Here is a 16,778-nt window from a genome sequence, read left to right as displayed (position 1 = left end):
TGTGTAGGCCTTTCTTGGATAAATTCGTGATTGTGTTTATCGATGATGTTCTGGTGTATTCTAAGACCAAGGCCGAGCATGAGCAACATCTCCGATTGGTATTGCAAAAGCTCCGAACCGAGCAGCTCTATGCTAAGCTTTCCAAGTGTGAATTTTGGTCTGATGAAGTACAGTTTCTTGGCCATGTTGTGAACAAGATAGGTATTCATGTCGACCCATCCAAAATTGAAGCAATCAAGAACTGGATTACGCCATCCTCTCCTTCTGAGATCCGTTCCTTTCTGGGCTTAGCTGGTTATTACCGGCGCTTCATTTCGAACTTCTCGAAGATCGCTTTGCCTTTAACAGCTCTGACGCACAAAGGTAAACCGTATATTTGGGGCTCGAAGCAAGAAGAAGCCTTTCTAACACTCAAGCGTTTGTTGTGTGAAGCTCCTGTTCTTGCGCTACCTGAGGGTAATGATGATTTTGTCGTGTACTGCGATGCCTCCAACCAAGGTCTCGGTTGTGTTCTTATGCAACGAGGCAAGGTTATCGCTTACGCATCAAGGCAACTTAAGGTTCATGAAAAGAATTATACAACTCACGACCTCGAACTAGGTGCAGTTGTTTTTGCCTTGAAGATCTGGAGACACTACCTCTATGGTACTAAGTGTATCCTTTACACTGACCATAAAAGCCTTCAGCATATCTTTGATCAAAAGGAACTTAACATGAGGCAACGCCGATGGAACGAACTCATCAGCGATTACGATTGTGAGATCCGGTATCATCCTGGTAAGGCTAATGTGGTAGCCGATGCGCTCAGCCGAAAACCCTGCCAGCTTAACTGTATTTTGCCGCGCACGCAGCTTCACTTCGCGCCGATTCAAAGCAACCTTGAATCGCGTATTCGTGACGCGCAGCGCGCATCCATCAGTAATGGTAACCTTCGCGCCGAGTTAGCGTGTGGCGCGGAAGCACTTTTTGTCCCTAATCTGAGTGGAATTCTCTGCTATCTCAATCGCATCTGGATTCCCTTTGATGAGAATCTTCGCGCTGATATCCTGAGTGAAGCGCATAAATCTCGATATTCCGTTCATCCTGGCGCTGATAAGATGTACAAGGATTTGCGCATTACTTATTGGTGGCCCGGTATGAAAAAGGATATTGCTGTGTTCGTAGCTAGATGCCTGACTTGTTCTAAGGTAAAAGCTGAACATCAACGCCCATCTGGTTTGCTCGAACAACCAGAAATTCCTACGTGGAAATGGGAAGGTATAGCGATGGATTTCATTACCAAGTTACCTTTGACAGCAAGCAAACATGATAGCATTTGGGTAATAGTGGATCGATTGACTAAGTCTGCTCACTTCCTGCCCATTCGTGAAAACTACCGTGTTGAGCAACTCGCGCAGCTGTATGTCAAGGAAATTGTCTGCCGCCATGGTACTCCTTTGAGCATCATATCCGATCGCGATGGCCGTTTTATATCTCGCTTTTGGAAATCTCTCCAATCTGCGCTAGGAACTCGCTTGGACATGAGTACGGCATATCATCCTCAGACTGACGGTCAGTCTGAGCGAACTATTCAAACTCTTGAGGATATGCTCCGATCTTGTGTTCTTGATTTTGGAGGTAATTGGGATTCACACCTGCCTTTGATTGAGTTCTCTTATAATAACAGCTATCATTCCAGTATCGGTATGGCCCCATTTGAAGCACTTTACGGTCGTAAGTGTCGCTCCCCGATTTGTTGGAGCGAAGTGGGAGAAACTCAAATCACAGGACCCGAACTAGTTCAAGAGACAACCGATAAAATCGCCAAGATCCGTGACCGTCTGCTGACTGCCAGAAGCCGACAGAAGAGTTATGCTGATCGCAGGCGAAAGCCTCTCGAATTTCTAGTTGGTGATCTTGTTCTCCTCAAAGTGTCGCCTTGGAAAGGTGTTGTCCGCTTTGGGAAGAAAGGTAAGCTTGCTCCTCGTTATGTTGGTCCATTCAAGATTCTCGCGCGTGTGGGAAAAGTTGCCTACAGACTTGACCTGCCGCCCGCGCTCAGTAATGTGCATCCAACGTTCCATGTATCCAATCTCAAGAAGTGTTTAGCTGACGAGAACCTTCACATTCCACTTGATGAAGTTCAAGTTGATGAATCTATGCATTTCGTTGAGAAGCCTGTTGAGATTATGGATCGCGAGGTTAAGCAAACCAAGCGCAGTCGTATCCCTATCGTGAAAGTTCGTTGGGAATCCAAGCGCGGAGCCGAGTTTACATGGGAAAGGGAAGATCAAATGAAGATCAAGTACCCGCACCTGTTCTCTGCGCAACCTACTTCGAGATAAATTTCGGGACGAAATTTCTTAAAGTAGGGGAGACTGTGACATCTGCCCGATCCGACCCGACCCAGGTACCCGTTTCTCTGACCCGATCTCTTTCTTTTATGATTTAATATTTATTTATACTTATATTTTACTTTTAATAATAATAATATATATTTCCTTCTCGCCTCTTTGTCTTTCTTGTCGTCCCGCCTCTTTCTCTCTCTTTCTTTCCGCCGTCCCGTCCCTCTTCCTTCTCTCTTTCCGCCTTCTTTTCCCTCTTTTTCTTCTAACTCTTTGCTTATCCTTTGGTTCTTCCCGCCTAAGGATGTCTGCAGCTCCACGCGCTAGACTCCTTACAAGGAAGCCTGCGTGAAGACATCTTGTTCCTGCGATGCGTGAAGAGAACTCTCCTCGCAGCGCGCTAAGAATGTATGTTCTTCCCGCGATGCGCTAAGAATTCTAGTTCTTCACGCAGCACGCTAAGAATTTGTAGTTCTTCCCGCGGCGCGCTAGGAATTTATGTTCTTCTCGCAGTGCGCTAAGGATTTGTGATTCTTCTCGCAGTGCGTCAAGGATTTGTGATTCTTCTCGCAGTGCGCTAAGGATTTTTGTGCCAGCCTTCGCGCTCGTGCACTCAGCCTTCTCGTGCTAGACCTTTAAGTCCTCTGTTTTATCCAGCTTGTATGCTTTTGAAGTGTCTTATCTTCTGTGCTTTTGACCTAACCTATCTTATGTCTGAATAGTTACTTTCGGCGCAGCATGCGTACCAACCCCATTGGTTGGTAGAAAAAGTGACTGACATTATCTTTTGAGATCTGCTTTTGCCATGCTTGACCAGTACCTTTACCTGAACCGCCCATGCTTTTTACTGTTCCCAGACAGCTTTCCCTTTTGCTTTTCCCCTTTTCCTGCTGCCATATCTTTTGAGATCTTGCTTTTGGGAATCTTTTTACTGTTGATATCTTTTCTTTTGCTTTTGGAAATCTTTTCTAGGGTTTATGTCCCCTAGGGTTTGCCTATAAATATAATACTATTTTCTTAACACTTCACACACTACACTTATTATCTCTTCCTCCCTTTTGCTCTCTGCCGTTGTTCTTCAGCCGCCTCCCTCCTCTCTTGCCTTCGTCTTCCTCCCCTGTTCTGCCCTGTCTTCCGGTAACTTTTTAATATAAATATTAATTTACTTATTATTTATGCTAACTTATAATCTAGACTTAAAACCGATCGTTGAAACCGTAATCTTTACTTATAGGTTAACTTGCTTGTTTGGTTCTTGCTTTATCTATCATCGCATCTTTATCAAGTGAGTAATCTCGTACCTAATCCCTTTTTATTTTTAATGTTTTGGGATGTTCATGTGTTCATACAAACTTAGAGTCTTAAAACTTGTTTATGAACTTTAGTCGCGCAGTATCCCATGTGTTGAGGACGTTTACTTGGCTGTTTATTTGTATGTGTGTATCATTAACCGCTTTGTTCGGCCTATTCCGAAGTTTTCATGGATCCATTGGATGAACACGGGAGACCTATCGTTTACGGTTTTCTTTGTTTACACTTGCACAGTATGTTTTCTCGTTTTTGTGCTCAATTGGGAGCACGGATTGAACTATGATCTATCTATCTTAGGCTTGATCACAATCTGATTACACCCTTGTTAAACATCAGATATACACATGTTGCGCGCAGATTTATGATTATCTATGTATTGTATTTAAACTTGATTTCTCACCAACACGCAAGTGTTTGACGTTTATTTTAACACATGTTCAGGTTTGCTGTAGCTGCTTCGAAGCTTGTGGACACGTAGGAAGTTCTTTTATTTTGGACCTAGATTAAAATGTATCAAGACATGTTATTGTTGTTCGAATATTATGCTTTATAATATTGATTTATGTTGATTCATGTTATCTTTGTCCCCGCTGCGCGTGCGCGATAAAATGTGTATTAATAAATATTGACACCAATAGTGTCGCGAGTAATGAAGCAATATGTGGCGCCCCGATGTATAATCCGCCTTCGGTCGGGGTGTTACAGTATAGATTTCTCATTCATCATGTGATACAGGGGTTTGCTCCAAGAAAGGGGTCATGGACTTTGATGAGTCATGACTTAGAAAATGCCACTGTTGGATTATGTATGACCTTCCCTTCAACTTTTCAAAGATGATATTTGATGGACTGGTAGCAAACTTGAAGAAGGCAGAGAAGGACAGATTCTTGAAATACCCAAGGTTCCTGCAGATAATCTTTAATAGAGAATTAAGATATTTACCTACTATGGGAATTACACACCTACTGCAGAATCCTAATACATACAACAGAATTAAGAATCCTGGAGTTGCAAATAGATTCAATTCTGAAGTTCCATTTGAGATCTTGCCTTGGTTGTTGAACCATGACTAGAATGTGATGCCAGTGCCTGAGTTAAGCTCAGAGGATGAAGGAGGAGATGATGTAGAGAGTGATGATGATGGCTCTGATGATGAAGATGATAATGTTGATGGAGATGAAGGAGGAGGTGGAGTGTCCATGAATGTTGATGCACCTAATAAGGGGGAGCAACTTGAAGATCAAGAACAACCCATTCCAACACCACCACAATCACCACCAAACATTGACCAACCCATTATACCATCACCACCACAAACTCCATCACATTAACCCACTCATTCCCCACCCCAAAATCCTAACCATTAGCCAACCTGAAACATCAACCCATATATCCCCAATACCACAAACACCACCAACATCCAGCCCTATACACTCATATCCTTTCATCCCAATCCCACATCATACACAATCACCACAATAATCCATTTTCCAAACTCACACCACAACCCATGAACAAACTGAGTATGAACTATTTTCTACATCACCACCTACAACACCACCAACTGACATTGAACTGTTGACCCTGTTAAAAGAGAATGTTGAGTTGAAGAGAAGAAATAAGGAGGTCACTATGGAGAATGTCATGTTATTAGATCAATTGGTAAGGGCAAAAGTGAGAATTCAAACCCTGGAGCCGGAGGTTGAGAAGACCCCAGCTGTCCCAAAATAGGGGGAGAATGAAATAATGCCAACTGACTCGTGTGTGAATGTTGAGACTGTAACTGTAACAGGTGTAGAGACTTTAGACAGTTTGAAACTGATATTAAATGCGTATGATGATTGTGAGGAGGATAGTGAGGAGAGAAGAGTTGAAGATGATGAATATGAAGGTGAGAAATCAGAGGTGGAAGAACAAGATTATGACTTTAATGATGAAATAATGCATGTTGAATGGAGTGAAGAGATTGATGAAGGGACATGGGATGAGATTGAAAAGACATATGTTGAGGAGAATGTAGCTGCTACTGACTTAGCTACTGATGTTTTCAATGCTACTGATATAGCTACTAATGTCTTAACTGACATAGCTACTGACGTCTTGACTGATGTACAGACAGAAGTAGAGACTGAAGTAATGATTGATGAAAATGCTACTACAGAGGAGCTTATAAACACTGAACCAGAAACTGATCAACAAGCAAGTTCCAAGAGAGTAGAGCATGATACAGAACTGGAAGCACTTGAGAAAGAAATAGATGACTTTGTACAGTCTGAAGATGAAGAGGATGAGAGAAGAAGAATTGAGAAAGGTAAAGCAAAAGTCTGTGAAGAAGAGCCTATTAAGGCATATCCAGAGAAAGACGTGTTGTTTACAGATGATGAAATTGCTGCTGCTGCTGCCTTAAGAGAACAAGAGAATATTCTAAGGGAGACAAGGGATAGGGAGATATTGGCTAAAACACTGACTCCAGAAGAAATGGCAGAGCAAGAAAATTTGATCAATCAATCCAATCTTGCTAAAGAAATTTTTGAAGAGGTGGCTGATCAAGAAGCAATTGAAACACTGATTATGATGAACAGAACTGAGGAAGCTGACAATTCCTTGGCTATGGTGGTTAGTATGTTTCAGCCACAAAGCCAACCTGAAAAGGAATCTGAAAAGGCTTGTGAATCTGAAGAAATGCCACAAAAGGAACCTGAAAGGGAACCTGAAAGGCCTACTGGTGAATCTGTTGAAGAAATGTTGGCTAATATCACCAGAATCAGGATGGAAAGAGCCAAAAGGTTTGAAGAAGTGTATACAAGAAAGAGGAAGTTTGATGAACAGAAAAGAACTGATGAGAGGAGAACAAAGAGAGGAAAATGGGATGAAAAGAACAAATGCTATGTTGAGACTCTTGATGATGAGGGTGATAATCATAATAGTCCAATCAGAGCAATTCCATTGTAGACACTGCAACCTAGTCAACAGATTCCAGGTGTTCCTGATGTACCTGCTCAAACTAAATCAAACCCAGAGCATCCACCCTCTGATGAACCCAAGATTGATGCTATAAATAGCCTAACTGAATAAGAGGATGAATCTGAGGATTCAGATAATGATGATAATCCTGTTGATGATCAAGGAAAAGGAGGTGAAGCTGTTAATGCTGAATCTCCACAGGTTGAAATGACTAATGAACAGAGAGCCAATATTGAGTCAATTATGAGAGAAGCTAAGTGAAATCATCCATTGGTTGTAAAATTGAGGAGGTATGGCATAAGTTTTGAAACTTTGGCTGATCTTGATAATGATCAGTTGCAAAAGAGACTTGACAAAGAGTGGGATGGTTTCAAGAAAAGGATGGAACAAAAGAATAGAGACTTCCAGAAATACAGAGAATATCTCAGAAGGCATAATTATTCAGAGAAAGATCTGTCTCACTTCACAGTTGATCAACTCCAAGACCTTTACAATAGTGAAAGAGAAAAGGTTATTGAAAAATGTGTAAAAGAGAATGAGAAGACTGAGAAATTGGAAACTTTGAAGAAGAAATTTGGAGGTATGTGTGGTTACTTGCTTGAGAAAGGGTTAAAGCCTGAGATGGTTGAGAACCTATATAGAGAATCAGTATTGGATCAGTACAACAAACTGAAAAGAAAAGAAAAATTGAAGAGGGTCCAAAACTGAGAGCTCTACCAAACATGCTGAAACATCGGTTGAACCTCAAATAAAGAAAAGAAAGATAATTACTCTGAGGGAGAAACATAAGATACAGGGTGAAAAGGAAGTGTCTAACGAAGTTCCTATTGTTTTAACCCCTAATCCACAAGAAGTGGATTCTGAATCTAAAGATGAACCTTGTATACCTTGGGAAAATGAAGAGATGATCAACATTCTAAGGAATATAATGATTACTCAAAGAGGAATGGATGAAGCCTCTTTCAAGGCTTTGGAAAAGGAGGATTTGAAATATCTCTTCCATATTCAAAAAGCTGAATGGGAGAAAGCTCTAAAAGAAGGTGTGAACCCTAGATACTATCCAGATGGAATTTTTGTACCTGCTGGTTTGTCAAGAACTCCTGGTATGGAGAAAATGTTGCTAGCTCTTAGAGATGTAGGAGCAAATGTTGTTGAGCTTGCCAACCTTCCAACTGAAATGGTGGAAGCAGTCTACATCAAATTCTTCAATTTGGGGCCCAGAAAACCCAAGAAGTTTGTTCCTTTCAGACCACCAATTTCAAGAAGATATCCACAAGGTGGAAGAGGTGAAAGTGGAAGAGGGGAATCAAGTAGATCTGCACAACAAAGAACAATAAGACCACAGTCAGATGTGGATCTTCTTAGAGAGATTTACTATGATTTTGTGTGTGAATGCATAAGAGTGATTATGGAAAGTAGACAACTAAGAGATATAGTTGTAAGAAGTGATTTCTATGAATATACTCAAGAACAATTAGAAAGAATGACAACACTCACTTTGTATGATTTTAGAAACAGAAACAGAGTGGCTGGAAAACAGATGAATAATCTTTCTAAATTCTTAAGAGATGAAGCAGACAGAGGATTCAGATTCCTAAAACAAAAGAGAAACTGGAAGACTGCCCAACTTCACAGATCAAAGAGAACTGCAAAGTTAAGAAGGATGGACATAGCTGAAACAAACTACAAGATGAGTGCCAGAGACAAGCATCCACTGTCAAACATGAACACATGCATAAGTCTTGAGAGAAGAATGATACGCCCCAACTACACAGTCCAAAGAAATGGCATCATTACTGAAGTGGAATATAAAGAAAAAGATGACCATTACTTGCTAAGAAATTCTTATGGAAAAATACTGGGGATTATCAAGAAGGATGAAGACTTGAATTGCTTACATGATGAAGATCTAATGGATATTAGGGACTGGGTCATACCAGAAGGTCATACTCATTACCAAGCCCTTGATATCTTCAGAATGAGAGTTGCATCAGTGATAACAAAGAGAAGGCAAGTCGCTTACAGTGCATGGAAAAGACAAAATTCCTAAACTAGGCTTTTACTTTGTAATATCTTATGACAGCCTTTTTGAATATGTAGTTTTTGTTTATGTTAATTGAATATGTAATTTCACTTCTAATTTGATGTGTATTTTGACTAAGTGTAAGTAACCTTAGAAATGTTTTGGGTCAGCTGAGGTGTTCCAATCTAGGGGGAGATTGTTGAGTTAAGATTTGACACAAAACTGATAAGATGGAAGATTGGAATCTTCTCAACCTCCTCAGAATCCGCTAAGTATGGATCCGGGTACACCTCAGACCTCCGAGCATGCTTTTACTTAGCCGGGTACGATATTTTGTCTATCGGGTAGAGTTATCTTCACTAAGTCTCCTTTAGTGAATATCCGAGCAGGGTTTACAAACTAGTGCATTACCGGGTATGGTTCACTAGTATATCCAAGTCCGGGCAAGGATCACTTTATCAAGCAGGATTGTTCTTCTTAGCCAAGTAAAGTTCACTTCCGAGTAAGCTTTAGGCTAACCAAGCTCATGAAGCCAAGAAATTGGAAGACCGGGCAAGGTATTCATTAATAAGTATGGTCCAGGTAGGTTTGATGATCTAATGATATATCTCAAGTATCATCAGGCAAGGTTCAACTTAAGCAAGGAACAGTGCAACCGAGCACACTTTGCTAATAAGTTATTTTCTAACAATGGGTTGAAGGGACCATTGAAGAACAAGGTTGCTCGTAAGAGTTTGTCGGGAAAAGTCTGGAAAAGTCAAGAAGATTGAAGTCTACCCGGTGAGTATTTTACTTGGTAAAATACTCTTCAAGTAAAGTCTACCGGGAAACTGATCCCGAGCACACTTCTATGTTACCAAGTTATGAAGGATGGCCGAGCATACTCAGAAAGACAAGATTGATGCAAAGCCTACCCAGAAGACTTGTTTTACACTTAGAATATTTCTGAATATGTAATATGAATATGTATTATCGGATAGGGTTTCTAGAAGGAATGACAGCTGTCTACAGGTGTCAGGCCTATAAATAGAATAATTTAGGGCACACCTGGACACACAACAAGGCAGGCAGTCACATTTATTAAGAAAGAATATTATGTATGACGGCTGAAACCTTCCTTATCAAGAAACCCTAAAACGATTATCCACTTTGTATGATTCATTTATATAAATGGAAATCATTTAAGTAAATCTTGTTTGTGTTGATTACCTTTGAATACTGTTTAAGCAACCATATGTTTGTTATTGATTCCTCCTTTAACAAACGGTGAACTTTCTAAATATGGCAACCCGTCATTAACTCCCTTGTCAACACATCTATTTGTGTGAGTTATGACATGATTCGAGTAAGATCCAGCTGAAATCGGGGACCTGACAGAAAAATAAATGGGCTAATAAGAAAGAAATTTTGTTGGAAATATTGATGGTGGTTAGAGGTGAAGGAGATAAGGTAAACACCTTAAGTTATGTTGAAAAGAAAAGTCTGTATAAGTCTGAGTTGAGAAAATACAATGAAGATTTGAAAGCTCAGTCTAAACCAACTCAGGCTCCTCCTAAATTAATCGAAGTGAAAGAGGAACTGGTAGAAACAAGTACAAGAGTATATTTATTGCCGTGGGAAGATTAAAATAGAATAAAGACTCTAAAAGGACTCACGTTGAGCAAGGGAATGTCTGAAAATGGCAAAGCATAACTGAAAGAATTATTCTGTACAGAAAAGGAGAAGTGGGAGAAACTGGAAGAAGAATGAAGAAGATTATTATCTTTACAATGTGGACCAAGAGGGAAAGCAATTCAAAGACAAAGATCTCCACCCACAGAAAAATTGACAGAGAGACAATGAAGAAGATCGGAACATTATCTAAAGAAGAGGTGATTACTTAAAGTTGTTCATGATGAAAAAGGCTAATATTGTGAATATATATGAACAAAAAGGGCATGTAAAAGACATCAAATCAAAAGACAATACCAAGGGTCTCCACAGTTATTGTCCGCATTCCAACAACAAGATCAAATCTCCAAAGACAACAAAGGCGACCTTTAGATGTAGACCTACCAAAGAAACTTTATTTTGATTCAAGGAAAAAAACCTTGAAAGTAATTATGTCTAATGGAGCATTGAAGAATATTATAGTCAAAGATGACTTTCAAGATTAGAAGAGATAACAATAGGAAGAAATGGCCAGACTGAACCTGTATGATTATCAAGTGTTGAGTCAAAGATTTGACCAAAGTGAGATATATGGAAGATTGGAATCTTCTCAACCTCCTCAGAATTCGCAAAGTATGGATCCGGGAACACCTTAAACCTCTTAGCAAGCTTTTACTTAGCCGGGTACGATATTTTGTCTATCCGGCAAGGTTATCTTCAAGAAGTCTTCTTTAGTGGATATCCGAGCAAGGTCTGCTAGTTAGTGCATTACCAAGTATGGTTCACTGATATATGCATGTCCGGGCAAGAATCACTTTATCAAGCAAGTTTGTTCTTCATAGCCAAGTAAAGTTCACTTCCGAGTAAGCTTTAGGCAAACCAAGCTCAAGAAACCAAGTATTTGGAAGATCGGGCAAGGTATTCATTAATAAAGATGGTCCGAGTACGCCTAGTATTTAATGAAGTATTACAAGTATCATCGGGCAGGATTCAACTCTAGCAAGGTAAAGTGCCTCCAAGCACACTTTGCTAATAAGCTTATTCCAGGCAAGGAGTTGATAGGACCATTGAAGAACAAGGTTGCTCGTAAGGGTTTGTCGGGCAAAGTCTGATAAAGCCAAGAAGATTGAAGTCTACCCGGTGAGTATTTTACTTGGTAAAATACTCTTCAAGTAAAGTCTACCCGGAAACTGATCCCGAGCACACTTCTATGTTACCAAGTTATGAAGGATGGCCGAGCATACTCGAAAAGACAAGATTGATGCAAAGCCTACCCGGAAGACTTGTTTCACACATAGAATATTTCTGAATATGTAATTTGAATATGTATTATTGGATAGGGTTTCTAGAAGGAATGACAGCTTTCCATAGGTGTCAGGCCTATATAAGGAATAATTAGGGCACACCTGAAAAAAAAAGAGAGAGACACACAACACGGGAATTAACACAGAGAGGCAGACAGACACATTTATTGAGAGAGAATATTGTGTGATGGCTGTCCTAGGATTCCTACAAAAACCCTAAATTGATTATCCAATTTCTATGAGTAACTTTATATGAATGGAAATCTTTTTAGTGAATCCTGTCTGTATTAATTACCTTTGAATACTTATTTAGCAACCATATGTTTGTTATTGATTCCACCTTTAACAAACGGTAATCTTTCTAAATATAGCAACCCGTCATTAACTCTCTTGTCGACACATTTACATGTGTGAGTTATGACATGATTTAAGTAAGATCCATCTGAAAATCGGGGACCTGACAAGTGGTATCAGAGCTTGTTGCTGCTATTTTGGAAAGATTTGTGTTGCTGATTGAAGATTTGAAGAAAGATGACATAAGCAGACCAATGTTCCATTTATTTGTGACGTCAGAAGTTCTGTTCTTCATTTTTCTTCCAGATCTACAATCTACTGGTGTTTTCTCTTCCTTATTTCAATTAAAGCTTTACTCTTTATATCTAAATCTTGCTCTAATCATATCAGACACATCAGATCTGAACAACTTGTTTTTCAGATCTGATTATTTTTAAACTTTGCTTTTTACTAAGAAACTAATTTTAAGTCTTTGAAAATGTCTGGATATGAGGAACAAGAGGTGTCTACTAACAAGATACCAAGATTGTATGGACAGGAAAACTTTACCAAGTGGAAAGTGCTTTTTGAGGCAGCAGTGTGCTACAATGATGTTGAGATGTGGAACTCCGTCAAGAATGGTCCACAAGCTGCTGCTGAAGATGGTGCAAATACAGCTGGAACTGCAGCTCTAAGAGAAAGAATGAGAAAGGTAGATGACAGGGCCTTAGCTATGATTAAGCTGGGACTGTCTTGGCAGATTTTAACCAAGGTGGCACATCACACAACTGCCAAACAAATGTATGATGCCATCCTTGAGATGTATGAGGGGAATACTGAGCTGAAGAACATGAAGAAGCAAAGATTGAAGCAACAGTTGGAAAGGTTCAAGTATAAGGAAGGAGAAAGGTTGAAATCAATACTAGAACGCTTTCTAGGTATTGTGAATGAGTTGAGGACAACTGACTATGTCATGACAGACTTTGATTTAAACACAAAGTTACTCAACTCAATGCCAAAGGAATGGCATACTGCTTGCAAGTTCATCCTTCAGAAGCATAATTTCAATGAATTGAAATTGGATGATGTAATATGCTTTCTTCAAGCTGCAGAGGTTGAAATGATTGAGAATGAAATGATTAAGGAAGAAAGACCAATGTCTCAAATGCATTGATTGCACCAATGGGTAACCTGACTACCAAAAATCAACAGCAAATTCCCATTATTGAAGAACCAGATGAGCACAATGTTGATACTCCAAAATCTTTCATTGGAAGTAGCACAAGTAATCAAGGAAATCAGCAGAGGTTCAATGTGCAGATGATTGATGACACTGACTCTGTCTCTATGGCAAGTGGGAATGTTCCTCACACTGGTGGTGGACATGGTCAAAACTGTGATACACAGGAATTGCTGTCTATGTTCACTGAATCATATAATGCATTTGTTGCAAAGAATTTGATTCACACAAGTGTAGTAAAAGATGATTTAGAGCAAATTGATGCAGATGATTTGGAAGACATGGATTTGAAATGGCAAGCTGCCATCTTGGCTTTGAGAAGTAAAGGCTGTATAACAGAACTGGTAGGTCACTGGTTTCTGGTCCTAATGACAGGATTGGATTTGATAAATCAAAAGCAATTTGCTACAATTGTCAGCAACCTGGTCATTTTGTAAGAGAATGCAATCAACCAAGAAACTTTCAGATGAATCAATTCCAGAATCAACAACCAAGAGGTCAGCAGCAATACCAACAAAATCAGCCAAGATTCAACAATAACAATTTCAATCAAAACAACAATTACAATCCCAACTTCAATAACTTTCAGCCTCAAATGAACAATCAATAACAAAGAATGCAACAGAATCAAGGTTTTCAAATGAACAATAATCAAAACCTTCAGGCAGTTCAAAATGTTCCAAACAACACTATTCCAGTCAACCAAAATCAACAAAGAAACCAAGGAAATATGGCAGTAACTACACAACATGAAGGTAACTTTGATTGGAGCAATCATGAAGAAGATATTGCAGAGGATATCAAGAGATCAAACGTGGCATTCATGGCCATAATTGAGAAAGAAACTGCATCTTAATCTCAGGAACAGTCCACTCCTCTGAATGAAATATGGTATATGGATAGTGGATGTTCTAGGCACATGACTTGTGACAAAAGATCATTTGTTAACTATGAAGAAAAGTATGAAGGACCTGTAGCATTTGGGATTGATGAAAATGGTGGAAAGATTGTGGGGAAAGGAATCTTAACAAATGGAAAGGTTTCTTTTGATAATGTATTTCATGTTGAAGGTCTTCAATATAATCTGCTGAGTATATCACAAATGTGTGATAAGGGATACAAAGTCAGTTTTGATGATTCCCATTGTTTCATCCTAAAACCTGAGTTTGTCATTCCACCTGAAATGATTATGATGATGGCACCAAGAAATGGCAACTTGTATGAACTGAATATGAAAGAAGCTGTTTCAAGAGGGGGTGCATGTTTTGTTTCCAAAGCCACTGAAAATGAATCCAAATTGTGGCATAGGAAACTATGCCATGTGAACTTAAAAAACATGAATAGACTTGTCGAAGGTGAGCATGTCATAGGCTTACCTACAAGAGAGTTCAAATTGGAAGATCATTGTAATTCATGTCAAAAGGGAAAACAACACAAATCTACTCATAAGCCTAAGCTCATCAATTCAATTGATCAAGTACTTGAATTACTTCACATGGATCTCTTTGGTCCTGTGAGTGTGCCAAGTATAGGAAAGAAAAGATATTGTCTTGTGATCATTGATGACTATTCAAGATACACTTGGGTTTATTTCCTAAGTACCAAAGATGAGACTGCAGAGTTGATTAAAGGTTTTGTTACAATGATTGAGAACAAGTTGAATAAGAAGGATAAATGATGAGAAGTGACAATGGTACTGAGTTCAAGAATGGAGTTATGCAAGAATTTTGTGCAGAAAAGGGAATACTTCAACAATTCTCAGCTCCTAGAACTCCTGAACAAAATGGTGTTGCAGAAAGAAGAAATAGAACTTTGATAGAGGCTGCAAGAACCATGCTTGCAGATGCTAACCTACCTGTTCCCTTTTGAGCTGAAGCAATAAACACTGCTTGCTATGTTCAGAACAGGGTGCTTGTAAACAAAAGGCATAACAAGACTTCATATGAAATCTTCCACAACAGAAAGCCCTATATCAAGTTTTTCAAGTCGTTTGGATGTAAATGTTTTCTTTTGAACACTAGAGATTATTTAAACAAGTTTCAAACAAAGTCTCTAGATTGTTTCTTTGTTGGATATTCTACACACTCAAAAGCTTACAGAGTATATGTGAAAGACCATTTGAGTGTTATAGAATCATCTAACATTATTTTTAATGAGAATCAATTCAATACAATTGATGGTGCAGCATGGCTGTTTAATCATGAAAAGTTAATGTCTTTCAAGATTTATCCTGAAGACTTTAATGATTCATTCTAAAAGACCAGTGAAATTGAAGAGAAAAAGAAGAAACCACTTGACTTAGAAGAAATGTGGAAAAATGTTGCTATAAAAGAAAAGGAATATACCTTTGTGAAGAATTCCTCAAATAATACTGTTGAACAAGTTCAAGAAGATAATCAAGATGTTCAGAATGATCAAGTTCAGAGTGAGGAAGACTTAAGCAACCAAGCAAGTGAAGAAGAAGCTGCATCTACTGCAAGATTTAAGCATTTATTTGAAAGTTTGAACATTGGAAACAATGGTGCATCTACTTCAGGACAACATAATGATGAAGCACCAGAATTTCATGATGCAGAGACTGATTTGATCATTGATGAACCAGAACTCAATGAGTCAAATCTTGACACAACTGTGTCTACAGATATGATTGTTCAAACTCCTTATGTGGAAAAGTATCATGCTTCTGAAAACATCATTGGAGATTTGCATGAAAGAGTTACAAGAAGTCACTCAGAAATTGCAAACATCTGTCTTTACTCCTGTTTTCTATCCCAAATAGAGCGTAAGAATATTGCTCAAGCATTGAAATATAATAGTTGGATGGAAGCCATGCAGGAAGAATTGTCACAGTTCAGAGATCTACATGTGTGGGATCTTGTTGATAAGCCATTTGACAGATATGCAATTGGAACCAAACGGGTTTTTAGAAACAAAAGGGATGAGAGGGGTTTGGTGATTAAGAACAAAGCTAGACTTGTGGCAATGGGATGTCTTTAAGAGGATGGAATAGACTTTGAGGAAGTCTTCGCTCCTCTAGCAAGACTTGAGGCTATCAGGATCTTTCTTGCATATGCTGCCTCAAAGAACATTAAGGTATTCCAGCTTGATGTTAAGTCTGCATTCCTAAATGGAAAGATTGATGAAGAGGTGTATGTAGCTCAACCTCCAGGTTTTGAGGATCCTTTGTATCCAAACAGGGTGTATAAGTTAAACAAAGCCCTTTATGGATTGCATCAGGCTCCTAGAGCATGGTATGATGAGTTGTCAAATCATCTTCTTGAAAATGGTTTCAAAAAAGGAGCCATTGACAAGACACTCTTCTACAAAAGAAAGGGATCAGACTTACTTCTGTTACAAGTGTATGTTGATGATATCATCTTTGGTTCCACAAATGAACAAATGTGTATGGAGTTTGAAGGGGTAATGAAGTCCAAATACAGCATGAGTTCAATGGGAGAAATGAACTTCTTTCTTGGATTACAAGTTCAACAAAAGGCTGAAGGGATTTTCATTAACCAAAATAAGTATGTGCAGGACATCTTGAACAAGTTCAACTGTCATGAGTACAAAACTGCCTCAACTCCAATGGATACCAAGGAAAAGATGATTGCAGATGAAAAGGGGGAGCCTGTAGATGAACATGAATACAGAGAAAAAATTGGATCTTTGATGTATCTGACTGCTACCAG

This window comes from Bidens hawaiensis, unplaced genomic scaffold (assembly GCF_021521415.1).
Source record: "Bidens hawaiensis isolate Kalapana, Puna unplaced genomic scaffold, B.hawaiensis_p1.1 tig00005897_1, whole genome shotgun sequence".
In the NCBI taxonomy this organism is placed as follows: Eukaryota; Viridiplantae; Streptophyta; class Magnoliopsida; order Asterales; family Asteraceae; genus Bidens; species Bidens hawaiensis.
This window is presented reverse-complemented; position numbering follows the sequence as displayed.